This window comes from Gopherus flavomarginatus, chromosome 1, assembly GCF_025201925.1.
Source record: "Gopherus flavomarginatus isolate rGopFla2 chromosome 1, rGopFla2.mat.asm, whole genome shotgun sequence".
Classification (NCBI taxonomy): domain Eukaryota; kingdom Metazoa; phylum Chordata; order Testudines; family Testudinidae; genus Gopherus; species Gopherus flavomarginatus.
In genome coordinates this window covers 350,695,475-350,712,562 of record NC_066617.1, presented here as the reverse complement: position 1 = coordinate 350,712,562, position 17,088 = coordinate 350,695,475, and the positions used below count along the sequence as shown (strand labels likewise).

Genomic DNA, 17,088 nt, shown 5'->3' with positions numbered 1-17,088 from the left:
TACTTTTAATTGTAATGTCCTTACTTTGTTGTCTGTTTACTTGGTAATTCTCAGTGGGTCTTCCTGACACATACATTTAGAAGCTCATGTAGGCACAAATAGCTTCTGAGATGCTTATCCAATCCTTGCTATGATTCCTATGGCCTGCCATTGCTCCCTGCGTTATTTACCCAATTTACATCCAGAATACAAAGTGTCTTCTCTGTATTGGTAGGAAGGGTTTTTAAATGTTTGTTTAGTAACTCATCATTGAGGGACCTCATTTCTGTAATTATGGTGTTTGTTTTTGGATCGGAATAGTTGTCTTCCTCTTGTCCCCCTCATTCCCTGTGCCATCTTCCCCAAAACTTCTCCTTGTTCCCAGTCCTGTGGATCTGGCCACTCTACAAAGGGATTTGAAAATAGACTGCTTTTATACTGCATGTCCAGACCTCCATCATAAATAAAAAGAACAATTTACATCTACAGGGTGCTTTTGCTCAGCTTTGAGCACCTGTTAAATTTGAATGATTGTCTTCGAAAATTCCACCAAACATGGGCTCCAGTGCAACTTGTGCATAGCAAAATGGCAACTCATACAACTTTTGGCGGGCCCAACTACCACTTGAAGCCCTAGATCAGTGGTCACCAACTGGTCGATCGCAATCTGGCTGCACAGTGGAGCTGCCGCTAAGATGGTGGCCCTCAGGGTGGGGGGCCAGGGATCTCCTGCCATGTGCTGCTGCTGCCTGCAAGTACTGCCCCCGCAGGTCCCATTGGCCGGGAACGGGTAGCTGTGGCCAATGGGAGCTGCGGGGGCAGTGCTTGCAGAGAGGGACAGCGTGCAGAGCCATATGCTGCACCCCCCCTCCAGGGGCCGCAGGGGCACATTGGCCTCTTCTTAGAGCGGCGTGGGGCTAGAGTTGGCAGGGAGCCTGCCTTAGTGGCAGCCACACTACACTAGCAACCAGGAGCCGCTGGAGATAAGTGCTGCCTGGTGCAAGGCTGCACTCCAACCACGAGCCCTGTGCCTGCACCCTGACCCCCCTCCTAAACCCTCAGCCCTGAGCCCCTTCTCAGAGCCAGCACCCCATAACCCGTCCTGCACTGCAACCCCCCTCTAAAGCTGGCTGCTCAAACCGTCTGCAGAGTACCCAAAGGAAACCATTTACCAATACACATGCTAGTCGTGCGTGAATTTGATGTGTCTAATGCATCACAGTTTTCAGTGAAGTCAATAGGAATTCTGAATCAGCTCCTTTCAAGGTCAGACCTTTGGTAGTCAGAGTGTGACTAAACCTACAAGCCAAGAGGAGCTCTACATTCACTGGTATTTTTTGCTTACTTCCACTCAGTTTGAGTGAGGCAGAATTTTTCTCTTCAATTATATCTACAATTTGAAAGCTACATAAATAATAATTTTAGTGATGAGTATCAGAGGGGTAGCCGTGTTAGTCTATAAGGTGCCACAGGACTCTTTGCTGCTTTTACAGATCCAGACTAAGCCCACGTCCAGACTAACCCACGACATCGGCGGGTTAAAATCGATTGCTCGGGGACCGATATATCGCGTCTAGTCTGGACGCGATGTATCGATCCCCAAGCGCGCTTACATCGATTTCGGAACTCCATCAACCCGAACGGAGTTCCGGAATTGACACGGAGAGCCGCGGACATCGATGCCGTGCCGTCTCGACGGGTGAGTACCTCGATTTTAGAAATTCGACTTCAGCTACGTTATTCACGTAGCTGAAGTTGCGTATCTAAAATCGATTTTAATACCCTAGTCTGGACGTGGCCTAACAGACGTTTTGGAGCATGAGCTTTCGTGGGTGAATACCCACTTCGTCGGATATGTATCCGATGAAGTGAGTATTCACCAACGAAAGCTCATGCTCCAAAACGTCTGTTAGTCTATAAGGTGCCACAGGACTCTTTGCTAATTTTAGTGATGTGGTTTAAAATTTTTAGCTAAGAAAAAAAAATTAAATATGAAAAGTTATGTTTTTCTTCAAATACAAGGCCAGTTGCAAAATCAGAATATCACCTTTTACCCTTTTCAAGGAAACCTATAAAACACAGGGCTTGTTTACATTTGGTATTTTTGGGCCAACTGCATCAGTAGAAAAAAATCTGTAGCGTAGACAAGCCCTAATCAGAAGTATAATATTAAGAAGCATGCACCTCTTGGATCAAACGTTACATAACTGCAAGCTAAAGATCTCACGGAACCTTTTTTTGAAGAGTAATGAATAAATGCTGTTATACTGAGTAAGATTCTAAATCCTTTCTCTTTGTCACAGCAATGGATCCAAATATCCAAAACTGTGAACTGCTGAGTGCTGAATAGCGGCTCAGTTTGCTTACACCTTAGTGGATCACATGTATTTAACTTGCTACTTTGTAAACTGTTTCTAGATAACTTGAACATGAAAGGTGATGTTTAAAGCTAAATACACCTCTACCTTGATATAACGCTGTCCTTGGGAGCTAAAAAATCTTACCGCATTATAGGTGAAACCGTGTTATATTGAGCTTGCTTTGATCCACTGGAGTGCCCCTCCTCCCCCCGGGAACACTGCTTTACCACGTGATATCCAAATTTGTGTTTTATCGGGTGGTGTTATATTGAGGTAGTGGTGTAGTCTCCTTTCTTGCCGCACAGTTTTCATTAAATCCTTGACCTGCCAAGTTTACTGGCGCTATAGAGGTTTCTCCCCCAACTAGAGATATTCTTTCATTTAATGAAACCAGGATAAAATAAAGGTATTTTAATTTGCCTCACGTTTTTATAGCAGAAGCATATTATACATCAGAAAGTGGAGTAGATTGAATTTGTGAATAAGTAAACTGAATTATGTGAATTTGTCATTTATAATTTGAATATTAAATTTACTCAATAGTATATCCTTTTCTGTGGAAAGAAGTAGTCATTTTAAAAACTTAGTTCAGTATTTGTCCTAAACTGTTGTTTTCTAAGTGTGTTTGGATATCCTGTCTTGATTTCAGTTGGGCTTAAGAAAAACGTGAGTGGATGTAAGAGAATATAATAGTGTGTCTATTGGTCAACAGTGATCTGTGGAATCAGGTTTTTTGAGTCTTCTATTCAGCCTGCCACTGTGACCTTGAGTAAATCATTTCACCTTTGTGTGCCTCAATTTTCCCATATATAATATGGGTATACTAATCCACATGAGACCAAACTTGTGGAATTAGTGGCATGAGGCATGATAATTAATACTTGTAAAACACTTTGAGATACTAAAAAAATTCTGTAAAAGTTTAAATTATTACTTAGAAAAGTCTAGAGTTTTTTTTTTTTGCAGCAGATGTAATGATACCAAACCTCAGAGCTCCAAAGAGTGTCAAGTATAAACAAGGCAACAATCTTAGAGTAGAAACAGCTACAGCAACTGACTTTCTGTTGACAGATTGGCTAACCAGAGACAACTTAAAGGAGGTACCGAACTGTCCCCAAAATAGTGGGCATTTTTTAGATGCTCTATTTTTCCACTGACTTGAGCAGCTAAGGAATCTCTGAGCAGACAGACACTGTTGAATGCTGGTGAACTCATTGACTGCTGGATCTGCGATCCTTTCCCGATTTCCCAATAATAATCCTGAGTGGGCACATTTTGATTTTTCTTGTGGGCAATGACTATCTCAAAAGCCAGGGATAGCTATGAAAGAGCAGCCCAAAAATAATGCTTTCAGGAGACTAGATATCGATCCATTACTGCTAATGCTATTAAAACCATGCTCCAGTTTGTTGAAACATCACAGACCTGTCTGTGCTGGTCCTACTCTTCGTACTCTGTTTAGAGTGACCAGATAGCAAGTGTAAAAAATCGGGATGGGGTGGGGGGTAATAGGTGCCTATATAAGAAAAAGCCCCCAAAATCAGGACTGTCCCTGTAAAATCGGGACATCTGGTCACCCTAACTCTGTTAGTGTTTGAAATGGTGCTAGCCATATGTACAAGTGCTGCCAGTGCTATGTAGACATGTTATCTTTTAAAAATGTAATTCTAATTTAGCTGTTCCTATAAAGCATCTGAACTGTAACATTTAAGAGTATTTAGTATTTGCTTGTAAGGTATTGCTGATGGTCAGGAGCGTGTCTGTTGAATACAGAACTCTTGTTTGAATACTGGAAACAGAATGTGATATAATGGAAGAGGCAACAGTAGATGGCTGGTGTCTTTGACTCCCAGTATTCTATTATACCTCTGTTACCAGCGTCATTGTAAGGCTTTGTTCTTTAATACTTGTCATTCACTTTGCTATCTTCAGAAGGAAGGTGTTATAGGAAAAAGTGCAAAATGGTTAGTTGACAGTAGTGCTAAAAAGGCTGGAATAAGTTTTATTATAATGTTTTAATTTAAAGATGCTCATGACTAAAGGCCTCCTGAGTGCCCAAGAAAATATGACCAAATAACATGACTCACAAAAGTCCAGTGTAAATGAGGCCCAGTAAATAAATAAGATTTAGTAATTAAAAATGGAAAGCGAGAACAGAATATGAAAGTGTATTTTTGTATTTTGAGTCGTTAATAGTTGGCCTACTTCCTAAGAATGCAAACAGACTGAGGAGAAAATGATTTTTTTAGACTCCTTCACTTAAAAAATGTAAAGCTGGAAAGGAGGACCTTAGGTAGTTGAAGTATCAGGTTTGAAACATGTAGGCCTCTGGAGCTATAGGTTCAGATTATAGGAAGGTCTATTTTAACCCTTCAGTTTTTTAGTGTGGATATCATGAACTTTTGTCCACTTGCGGTATGTAGTATCAGAGGGGTAGCCGTGTTAGTCTGGATCTGTAAAACCAGCAAAGAATCCTGTGGCACCTTATAGACTAACAGACGTTTTGGAGCATGAGCTTTCGTGGGTGGCCATGCATCCGACGAAGTGGGTATTCACCCACGAAAGCTCATGCTCCAAAACGTCTGTTAGTCTATAAGGTGCCGCAGGATTCTTTGCTGTTTTTGCTGTATATAGGTCTCCTGAATGACAGACTTAAAAAAAAAAAATTCTGATTGCTCTGTGTGAACATTTGAAATTTTTGTGGTGCATTTCTTCAAAAGCAGTAGTGTTAGCTAGTGTCATGATTAAAATTTCATTTACATAATTGATTATGGTAGACAGAATTTAATCTTGCAATTTCATTTAGCTAAAGTATTCTTCACTTCCTCTTCTAAACTGTTGGTAAACACCTTCTGTGTTTCATCCCAGAGGTGGCTGAATTACTGTGGGGGTAGAAATAATTGTTTTTCATGGTGTATGTAGATAAATATACATTTAGAAAGCACTTTGCAAAATGTCTGAATAAAAAGTATAATTACAAAATAGTCTTGTGTTAGAGGAGAAGGAGAAAGCACTAATGATGGATAACTTATTATTTGTATCATTGTAGTGCCTAGGAGCCCCAGTCACAACTAGGATGCCATAGTGCTAGACTCTGTACAGACAGAACAAAAAGACAGATCGTGCCCCAATGAGCTTACAATCTAAGTGTAAGACAAGAGCAGACATACTGGCAGGGGAATACAAGGAAACAATGAGACAGTTTTGCTCAGTGTGATAGGCTGTGGTCTCCGCACACCAGTTGCCTAATTGTTGTCAAGTTTTTAATGACCTAAACTCTTCAACAGGCAGAAATTTTCTTGTTACTTGTAGTGAATATCTGCAGGAGGGTGCTGCTGAACCAGTGCAGAAGTGTAGACAGGACCAAACCATGTATAGCATTACTACAAGTGTAGACAAGAACAAACGATCTTTACTGTGATTTCATAAACAGTCTTTGAGGTTTGGGCAACTTTGTATCATTTTCAGTGCTAGCTCTGGTGCACCGATTGCTGAGCTATGTTGTTGGCAGCAAAACTTTCTAGTGTAGACAGGGCTCCAATGGGCAAAGCTGAAACCTTTTTTTCAGAATGATCCTATTAAGGACTAAAGCAGGGAGGAAGAAAGAGTTCATGGGCAAGGAGATGTGACATCTGGAGGTAGTTTGAGGCCAGAGGATGAGGAAGGTTACAAACAGGCATTAACTGCTTTGTAACTTTGCCTTCTGTTCCATGTGACAGTACAGTAGAATCTAGACTTTTTTGAATACCAGTATTATCAGTGATAATTTTTATGAACCATTTTTTTCTGATTGGAGGGAAAACAATCATATTATGAAACTATGTGAAGAAGTACAGTAGAACCTCAAAGATACAAGCTACCAGAGTTACGGACTGACTGGTCAACTGGACACCATGTGGAACCATAAGTAAGCAATCAGACAGTAGCAGACACCACCTCTCTTCCCCCCCCACCTCCACCCCAAAGTAGCAAATACTTTACCGTGCCTGTATTGCATCTTAAAGGTAGGCACATCTGGGATGCCTGTCCCTAACCCACCCCCTACTTGCCACATGGGGGGCAGTCACTTACAGGTTGGAGGTGAAGACACTGAGTTTCACAGGCACAGCTGTGGGCCCCTGAGCAGGCAGAGTAGGAACAGTGTTGGGGTCTGCAGCTTTTCTGTAAGCCACGGGTGCAGTCCCTCGCCCCCTCCAGAAAAGAAACTTCCTGAGTTCCTGCAGGAACCTGGCCTCAAGTGTTGCTGCTGGAGCGGGAGCCCAAGCTCCTGCCTGGATGTTGCGCTCTGGAGGAACAGCTCAGTTTTAAAGGCCACAGCCTGCACTGCGTACCCACTGACACCACAGTGCCTCACTCATCACCCTTGCAGCCAGGGGGTTAGAACCAGCTGCCTGTGAACATCCCACTCACTGGGCAGCCACTTACAGGTAGGAGATGAAGACACTGAAGTTCGCAGGCATAGAGGTGGGCCCTCTCTCTGAGCAGTCCACCCTGAGGAGCATCCCGCAACATCTTGATTAGAGTTACGAACATTTCAGGGTTACAAACAACCTCCATTTCTGAGGTGTCTGTAGCTCTGAGATTCTATTGTAGTTGCCGTCTGTTCACATTCTGGTGCCTTCAATGCATTGGATATCACTTTGCATGTGGTGCATCATAGAACAACTTATGCACGGTGCCTACTGTAATTTTGAGAAGTTCAGTTTTAAGAACCCTTTCTCCTGGGGGAATTCTGCACCACTGTGCACACACAGAATTCATGTGACATATAGAATTTTTCCCCTGCAGAAAATACATTCTGCCGGAAAGGTGCTGCACTTACGCCTTTCGCCAGAGGCTGCTGTGGTGCCAGAACAGAGAGCACTGGCTCCCGGGCAATCCCAGCTGTGGATAGGGAAGAGAGGAGGCTGCCTTTTTCACAGCACCCTGCCTGTTGTGCCAGGTCAGGAGGCACAGGATATGGGGGGGATGTACAGCGTGGGGCACATGAGACTGCTAGGAGGGGTGTCACAGACTGGGGCAAGGGCTGAATGGAAGTAGAGATACAGGGACACATGGGGACGGGGGAAAGGGGTAGCTGCTTATGTGCTACCTCACACAAGTGACTCATAACTGTTTATTCACCAAGCAAACACAGCTTGTACAAACTACTCTTGATGCCCATGGTTGTGAAAAAGTCCCCTCACAGTGTTTGCACAGGAGTCTCGTTTGCTCAACCATCTCTGACGATAGTAATAACAAATGCATCCCTGTTCGGATGAGGAGCTCATCTAGACACACTTACTGCTCAAGATAGGTGATCTTCTTCTGAGCCCACTCTACACATCATCTTGCTGGAACTCTGGGCATTCAGGAATGCCTGTTTTCATTTTATGCTGTTGATCAGGGGCAAATACATGAAGATCATGACAGATAACATGTCATGTATGTTTTATATAAATCATTAATGGAGCAAGATCACCCTTCCTCTATGCTGAAGTGATGAGACTCTGGAATTGGTGCATATGAAATCACAGCAGTTTCCCTTCTGGGCATTCCAAACATCATGGATACCCTCACAGACACTTTTGCTCAGGACCACTAATGGGAAATAGATCCCATCATGCTCCACCACATATTATGGTGGTAGGGCATCCTGCAGGTAAACCTGTTCGCCATGGCCAGAAACGAGAAATGCTTCCAGTTCTTGAGAGATGGACTGAGTTGCCACTCCTTGGGAGATGTCTGTCTCTTTCATTAGACGTTGGGTTTGCTGTATGCATTTTCCTCCAATTCTTCTAATATCCAAAGTGCTGATCAAGGTAAGGAAAGATAAGGCCAGGGTTATTCTGGTGGTCCTAATGTGGCCAAGACAGACATGGTTTACTTTTCTCATCTAGTTGGCTGTTTGTCAACCGATCACCCTGCAGATGTTCCTCATCTTCTCTCTCAGGATGCCTGTCAAATTCTTCAGTCCAACCTGGAAGTTCTTCGCCTCAAACATGGCTGATCAATGGCTCACGGGATTAGACTCAGTCTGTTCTGAGGAGGTAACCAGAGTATTGTTGCATAATAGGAAGCAGTTTACTCATAATACTTACCTACAAAAGTGGATGAGATTCAGCTACTGATGTGACAGTTTCCACCAGGGTCATCTTCGCTGTCATATATACTAGACTACATCCTGGAATTGAAAGAAGACAGGGTTGTTTCTGAATTCGATTAGGGTACTTTTGACAGAAGTTATGATGTTCCATTCTCTGGTGGAAGGTTTTTGGATATTCGGCCATCCAGTGAAAAGGTTTCTCAAGGGGTGCGTGTGACGTTCCCCTGGTGTTATCTGGACTAGTGATCTGCTAGGTTGCTCCAATCTTCGACTCTGGGAGCCAGCCTTACCCTGCTCTGCTGTGAGAACCCCCACTCGGACTCTTCATGCACAGTCTCTGGCATGTAAACTGCTCCCAGTGAACACTTTTGGCCAGCCGCTGCTTGGATTGTGCAACTGAATGACACTAGTCAATATCTCCAGTCCCAGACACAACCCTAGGAACCTCCATCTTTCAGTGTCCATTTATGCCCGCTGGACGCTGCAAGCTTATATGAGTTCGTCAATTTAACAAAGAAATTGATATGTACCAGGCTTGTTATCCCAAGGGGAGTCTTCAATACACTTCAAACCAAACACACTGCTTCAGGTAGAATAAACAAACAAATTAACTACAATAGATAGATTTTAAGTGATTATAAGTCAAAGCACAAGAAGTCAGATTTGGTTAAATGAAATAAAAGCAAAACACATTCTAAGCTGACCGTAACACTTTCCATGCCCTTACAAATTTAGATGCTTCTCACCACAGGCTGGCTGGTTGCCCTTGAGCCAGGCTCTCCCCTTTGATCAGTGCTTCAGTTGTTTGGTAGTGGTGTCTCTAAATGGAGGTGAGAGAGAGAGGAAGAGCATGGCAAATATCTCTCCCCTTTGTCATGTTCTTTTTTCCCTCTTGGCTTTGCTCACCCCCTCTTCCCCCCTTTCAGAGTCAGGTGAGCATTTCTTCAAAATAGTCCCAAGCGGACCAAGGGAAGGGGAGTGACTTCCTTGAGAGTCTAACAGATTTTTTGTTGCTGCCTAGGCCAGCGTCCTTTGTTCCTGTGAGACTGGGCTGGGTTTGTCCCGTACGTGCCCTGGTGAGAAGTGAATTGCCCCTCTGTTCCTGGAGAGTTTTGCCCTGAGCTTGTTTTAAGCCATGAGGATACATTTTCAGCCTCATAACCATATACATGAAATTACAACCTATAACGTAACTATAACATTACTATAACAACAATGCTCAGTGCATAATGAGCTTTCAGAAGACACCCAACATGACAAATTTTACGTTGAATACCACACAATCATATTATAAGGATGAACATGGGGATGCAGAGTGTTCCCCCAAGATACAAAGTGTCACAGTGAGGAATCATTTTGCACAAGTCAAACATCCTTCCCTGATTTGGGACCTCAATTTGGTGCTTAGATGCCTTACAAGAGCCCCCGTTGAACCTGTGGCAACCTGCTCCCTCCTTGACTTATTGTTGGCCTTCTGGTAGCCATTACTTCTGCTGGAAGAGTTGAGGAGATTAGGGCTCTGATCGCATGTCTTTCTTTTATGGTATTTTTCAGAGACAAGGTCACATTATGACTACACCCCAAATTCTTACTAAAAGTGTCCTCTGATTTTCACATTAACCTGCTTATTCATCTTCCACTTTTCTTCCCTAAACAACATCTGAATAAGGAAGATTTAATATTGCACACACTCAGTGTCAGAAGGGCTTAAGCCTTTTACCTGGGCAGGACTAAGCCAAGCCATTTAGAAAATTTCCCGGATTGTTTTATGTCTATTGCAGACAGATCTAAGGGATCTCCAGTTTCCAAGCAAAGACTTTCTAGATAGATATCTGACTTCATTATCTGTCAGTCTCATGATCTTCAACCTCCTTCCAGAGTAGTAACCCTTTCTTTACTTTGATAACCATTCCTAAAAATGTTCCCATTACTGAAATATGTAGAGCAGGGGTAGGCAACCTATGGCATGAGTGCCAAAGGTGGCATGCGAGCTGATTTTCAGCGTCACTCACACTGTCTAGGTCCTGGCCACCGGTCCAGGGGCTCTGCATTTTAATTTAATTTTAAATGAAGCTTCTTAAACATTTTAAAAACCCTATTTACTTTACATACAACAATAGCTTAGTTATATATTATGGATTTATAGAAAGAGACCTTCTAAAAACGTTAAAATGATATTACTGGCACGGGAAACCTTAAATTATAGTGAATAAATGAAGACTCGGCACACCACTGCTGAAAGGTTGCCGACCCCTGATGTAGAGCCACAACTTGGACCTCCATCCATCCCTTTTCTGAACATTATGCAGTAACTCATGACTCAGCTTTTGATGCTATGCTAGGCTCTACTGTGCTGTCTTCAATTTTGGACTCTACTCCGAAGCCCTCCGCTCCTTAGAGGGTACAGCTTGGTACTGAAGTGAAGCACTCATAGGGACACTAGTTGAAAAAGAAATTACTCGCTCTGTGCAGTAGCTGTGGTTCTTCGAGATGTGACCACCCCCCACCCCCCCCATTGTGCTCCACCACCTGTCTTTCATCCCCTCAGCTTTGGAGTTCTCTGTTATGGAGCTTTGCGGTAGAGAAGGAGTTGAGGGCAGTTTGTCTGTACAGTTCTATATAGCCACAGTGCAGAGCACAAGGCTGGATAGTGTGCATGTGTGGGCCGAACAGGGACTGCTACATAAAATCTCTGATCAAAGGTGCATGGGGTGCATACTCCCCTGAAGTGGAGCACCGTAGGAAGGAACTGAAGTGGATCATCCATAGGGGGACAGATCTTGAAGAACCACTATTACTGCACAGGGTGAGTAACCTCTTCTTCTAATCCCCTCATGTGAACACTAGACCATTCTGATTCAAAAATAAATTTTATATTGAAACAATGGTTGTGTATATGTTACTCTTTGTCTCTCTCATTCTTAAAGCAGTATTATGTAATTTGGCAACTAGCTTACAGTCTCTGACACTGGGTTCTGAAACTGCCACAAATACTATTTTTAACTGTGCTCACTATGTGCAGAAAATCTTTGGTGGGTCACTGCTTTTCTGAAAAATGTTTAAAAAAATTGCCTTGAACTCAAGCTCTTAGCCGTTTATAAGTGCTATAATTTTCCATCTGAAGATAATTTTACAGTAATATAAAATATTTTATTCTGATTTTTAGTCTTATTATCAGGTGATCATATTGTAATTTGCTAGTTTTCAAAAATTAACAAATAATTGATTATCACATTCCCAAACTTACAATCTAATTAAGCCTTGCCTACACTAGAAAATTGTACTATTTTAACTATATGGAGTATAGTTAGAATGGTACAATCTTCCTGATGTGAACACAGTTATACTTTATACCAGTATAGCTATTGATGTAAGGAAAGGGGAATAAACTTTACTGGTAAGTCACTAGTATCTGTATAACTGTTATGCTGGGGGAATGCTGCACCACTGTGTGCATGCAAAATTCATGTCCCCCACAGATTTCTTTGCATTCTGGCAGAAAAATGCTTTCCTGAAGCAAAGGGAAGCTGCAAGAGCAGTCACACGCCCCTCTCTAGTAGCATGGGCCTGGAGCAGCTGGTGGAGAGGTAAATTACAGTGTGTGTAGTGGGGGAGAGGGGCTGGGTGTGCCCTGGCTGGTGACTCCTAGCCTGCATCAGACTCAGCTGCTAGCCCTGGCTGGGCTGGGGACAGGGGAGGATGGGATTTCTTCTTCCCCTGCAAGGAGGAGTTGTGGGCCAGTCAGATCTATCCTCAGAAGCCTCCCCTGGCTGCAGAAAGTGTTGCATCCATGTGGGGCCCCCCTCTGCTTCCTGCCCCCATTGCTCCTCTGCTGTGTGGGGAGGGGTCCCTGTATGAGGAGCTGTTCCCCCATCTGCCTGACCCCCCTCATACAGATAACTGCTGCCGAGCCCCCTGGACTCCTACCCTGCTGAGCCTTGTCCTCCCCGCACCCAGACCCCCCTTGCATCCAGACTTCCACCTGGACCACCCCCTCTGAGCCTCCTGCACTCAGCTCCCACCCCAATGATCCCCATCTCCCTCCACCTGGATAACAACGACGAGTTCCCCACATCCAGACTCCCACCCCACTGAGCTCCTACTACTGGCACTCAGACCCGCACTGGGCCCCACTCTCCCAGCAGCCAGACTCCCTGCTGAGTCCCCCACATCCAGCCCCTTCCTCTCTCAGCCCCAGCCACCTTTGCCTGGCCTTCCCCCCCCATCTCAGAGTCCCATTTCCCATGCATGCAAATCCCACACTGAGCCGCCTGCCCCCAGATTGTCCCACATAGAACTCTCTCACCTCACACCTGAATCCCCCGCACAATAGGCCCCTCCACACTTGGATCCTGTCATGCTGAACCTGCCTGCCTCACACCTGGATCGGGGGCAAGGTCTGGGTGTGTGTAAGAGACTCCCTCTCGCTTGCTATATTGTTGCACCTATCTTGGAGGGGTGGGGCCCCAGGGTATTTCTTGAGCAGGCCTGGCCCTTGTGCTGTGTCATGGATGGGTGCAGCCTCACTGCTGAGTCCATGTCCTGGGGTGGGGATGGGGTGGAGGGGCTGCAGAGTGATCTCCCACCTCTGTGCAGCTAATGGCTTGTGCTCCCCACTGCCTTGCTGGAGCCTCCACATGTATTTATTGACAAAATATAAAATACTGTATGCAGATTTTTGGTGTAGTATTTCTTCCAGTGTAAACTGTGTCTATATGAGGGCTTTTACCAGTATAACTATTTCTGTTAAAAAATATTGTGTCCAACTGAAACAGTTATATTGGTAAAACTTTCAGATGTAGACTAGCCCTTAGATAATACTGACAATGGAAGGGAGTAGTATTACCTCCATTTTACATATAGGTAGAGCCCTTTCCAATTCATGGTCCAATTTGGTTAATTTAATGGCCATGGGATTTGAAAACTAGTCAATTTCACATTTTCAGGTGTTTACATCTGAAATTTTGTTGTGTTGTAATCATGGGTCCTGACCCAAAAAGGGGGCTGTGGGAGGACTGCAAAACGGTTGTCGGGGGGGTCACGGGATTGCCACCTTCACTTCACCGCGGAGCTTCCTGCAGCCGGAGGAGGCTTCCAGAGGTGGAAGTGGGTCCGATTTCCCCCGTGCTGCTGGGAGCACCAGCCAGTGGTGGATTAACACATAGGCCCACAGGGTCTTGAAAAATGGGTGCCCTGAGCCCCCGCAGACTCCACGAACATGGAAGCCTTGAACCTGGATGTTCTGAGCCCCGGCAGGAGCTGGGGGGCGGGGGGGACGGGTGCCCTGAACCTCAGCAGGAGCCGCGGGGCAGAAGCCCTGAGACCAGGCATCCCAAGACCCGGCAGGAGCCAGGGGACAGAAGCCCTGAGCCCCAGCAGGAGCCACGGGAGCAGAAGCCCCGAGCCCGAGTGCCTCGAGACCTGGCAGGGGCCGTGGAGGTGAGAGTCCTAGCAGGAGCCGCAGGGTGGAAGCCCCGGCAGAAGCCATGGCATGGAAGCCTCGAGCCCAGTCCTGGCCAGGCTGGGGAGGGTCAGGACTTGCTCTTCCCCAGCACAGCTGTTCTCAGTGAGGAGATCAGATCCCCTCCAGGTACTTTCCCCAGCTGCAGGAAGCTCTAGGGCTGCTGCAGTGTAGAAGCCCTGGGTGTACCACCTTTGCTTCTGCACTGCCTCCGAAGGTGGGTCTGATCTCCATACCGAGACTGGCCTTGCAGGGGAAGAACAAGTCCTGTCCCTCTCCAGCCCAGCTGGGGCGCTCCCAGCATCATGAAGGAGACTGGATTTCATGAGGAAGGACATATTTTATGGTCCATGACACATTTTTCATGGCCTTGAAGTTGGTAGGCCCAACATATAGGGAGTTGAGGCTCAGAGATTGAAAGTTGTCGAGGATACGCTGCGAGTCTGTAACAGAGCCAGGATTTGAACCCAGGCTTCTGAGTCCCAGTCCGATTCTTTTCAATTTTCTCTTTTATGCATTATTCCCTGACATTAGTGCTCCTTTTGTCTTTCTCTTCTGTTCTTGACTTCATGTCATTTCCTACTATACCCTGTGCTTGTGACAGCCCACTTCATCTGATGCAGTCAGAACCTTCCCTTTCAAATCCTTCTTTAGAGTTCACTATTTCTATTTAATATTCCAGTGCTGATCTCTTTTTTGGCACTGTTTGCTCCTTAATTGCTTGTGTGATTTCTGTTCTAAGGACCCCAGGGCAAGGATCCTGTACACCTATGTGTTGGTAAAGGCTGTGCATGTTGTATAGTCTATAGTAAATCCTGTCCATGTGTGATAATCTGTTCTGTCTATAATCCTGGAGATGATACTGCTTGAACATTTCATTTAGTGGCTTGTTGCCAAATTACAAGGTGGTTTGTTTTTGTTCACCTTTGAAACATGAAAATAATTATTCTGTTGCTATTTTTAGGTTTAATCTGATAAAATGTGAAAAAATGTATTAATTGTACACTGATGGTGGCAAAATTTGTAGACGTTCGGTAGGGATCCTGCAGGCCCTAAAGGTCTTCCTTACTTGCTGGTGGTGTTTCAGAAGGTTGTAGTGAAATTCTTAATGAAAATCAAGGCAAAAATTTTTAAACAACAATTTAAATACAATTTTTACTCCTAATAAATATTAACCTTTGAACCCTAATTACACTATAAGAGGCATGTCCACTCTAATTTAAGCCCCATTTCAACCTGAATGTCGTATCTTGAAAAATTAACTTGCAGATGCATGCCCAGTAGCACATTTTCGTAGGATGTCGCATGTGCTGTGCATGGGAGATGAGGGTTTAGCTGTAGCTGTATATTTTTATGCAGCCTGCTTTAATGTCAATTAAGGCATTACTAGAGACTATTTACATTTACTTGCTTTTGTTGAAGTACAATTCTAAAATGTATGATTCATTCAAAAATTTTCAACGTGATACATTTGTCTGTTCCTTCTCTTCAAAATGCAACCAGAGGAACCTTCACGGTGCTGAGTTTTATCCTTTATTTATATGTTCAACACCCATTGACTTCCAGTAACATTTAGTCAGTTGGGAACTTTTACTTTGAGGACAGAGTGAAAAAACCTTTGACAGTTTAGCCCAGGGGTTCTCTGACTTTTGTTTTGGTGACCCCTTTCACACAGCAAGCCTCTGAGTGTGACCTCCCTTATACATTAAAAACACTTTTTTATATATTTAACACCATTATAAATGCTGGAGGCAAAGTTGGGTTTGGGGTGGAGGCTGACAGCTTGTGACCCCCCATGTAATAACCTTGCGACCCCCTGAGGGGTCCCAACTCCCAGTTTGAGAACCTCTGGTATAACCAAATGCTTGTCCCTGTCTGCACTGGGATCAGAACCATGGTAGCTAAAAGTATATGTTAAACACATTTGTTCTAGCAGAATTTCTCTGATTTATATTTGTTCAAACTGTGTTGTCTCTACCCATGACATTAATGTAATAATGAAAACATTCCATGTCCTCAGTAATCAGATATTGTGCTAGTGTCTGGGCAGGAAAAACTGTCATTATTACTATTATTATTATTATAATAAATACATTTGTAGTCATGGTTGCTGGTTGTACTGTGGCCAGGAAAAGAGGTCTGTGTGCACGTGCATGCACATGTTTTTATCACTGTGTCGAATGTTAACAGTGATTGATATAAGACTTTTTATAAACATTGTCAGCCATTGCAAGAAATAAACATGTTTTTTCGATACCAAGTGAGTGGTGGTGTAACTGTTAGATTATTCAAAAGACACCTTTTTTTTTTTTTTTTGGCTTTCACAGTTCAGTGGTTATAAGCTGTTTGTTAGCATGATAACTTATTCATAATTGTTATAATTTTTTCTTTTCATGGGTTATTAAATTGTCTAATGGGATTACTTTTATTCATCTTACATATCCGCAGTCAGTTTTCTAAATGGGCCTCAACAACTTGAAAATCACAATTCAGTCTGAAAATGTTACCTATAAGTGTTACAAGAGACACTTTTAACTAGAGGAAGAAAATTTCCTCGTCTTTTCACTTTCTTTTGTTGTTTTTAATAGTACTCAGTTTTACTGTTCCTTGTATAGTTCAGTTAATTTATTCTCATTTGTATGGGCCTTTCATGCATTAACAAAGGGTGGCACTTTAAAAAAAACAAACAAAAAAAAACAAACGGAAAATGTCAGTATTCTTGTAATAATTGGCAAGAGGGTTTGGGGTAGCTGTAATACCTGAAGCTTCTAAATCATAATTTGAAATTGACTAACTTTCAGTTGGACAGTCTTTTAATGTAGCCTTTTAGCCAATAATGGAAAAGCTCTTCATTCGCTAATTTAAAAGGAAGCAGCATATACGCTTACAAAATTCATCAGCATGAAGATTTGTTGACCTGTATAGGAGGGGAGGGGTGGGAGAAGGTGAAAACATCGTTACGGGTAATTTATAACCCAGAAGATGTGATTTTAATGAGGAAATCATCTGTGACTATTTCACAGATGAATGAGCCAAGAAATCTCACTGAGCTGAAGGACACTCTATTCAAGAGTCCTCCCAGGAGCTGAGTTTAGACTCTGAGATGGAAGTTGCATCCACTGAAAGTCAGTGAGGCTCTCTAAGGAATTACTGTGTCACTTGATTCTTGCCAATTGTTTTGTAAGTCTCTTGTTCTTCTCTAT

The 17,088-nt window shown here is 43.6% G+C and overlaps 2 protein-coding genes across 4 annotated transcripts in view; both read left to right on the top strand.

Annotated features, from left to right (window-relative positions):
- Window positions 1-4,952, top strand: part of LOC127045523 (uncharacterized) — a 67,791-nt gene extending 62,839 nt beyond the window's left edge. Inside the window, exon 2 of the mRNA XM_050941665.1 lies at window positions 4,937-4,952. The gene's annotated coding sequence lies outside the window, so the exon portion shown is untranslated. The remainder of the gene's footprint in view (window positions 1-4,936) is intronic.
- TMEM135 (transmembrane protein 135) overlaps window positions 1-17,088 on the top strand; it is a 417,387-nt gene that overhangs the window by 3,881 nt on the left and 396,418 nt on the right. The gene's annotated exons all lie outside the window — the stretch shown is intronic.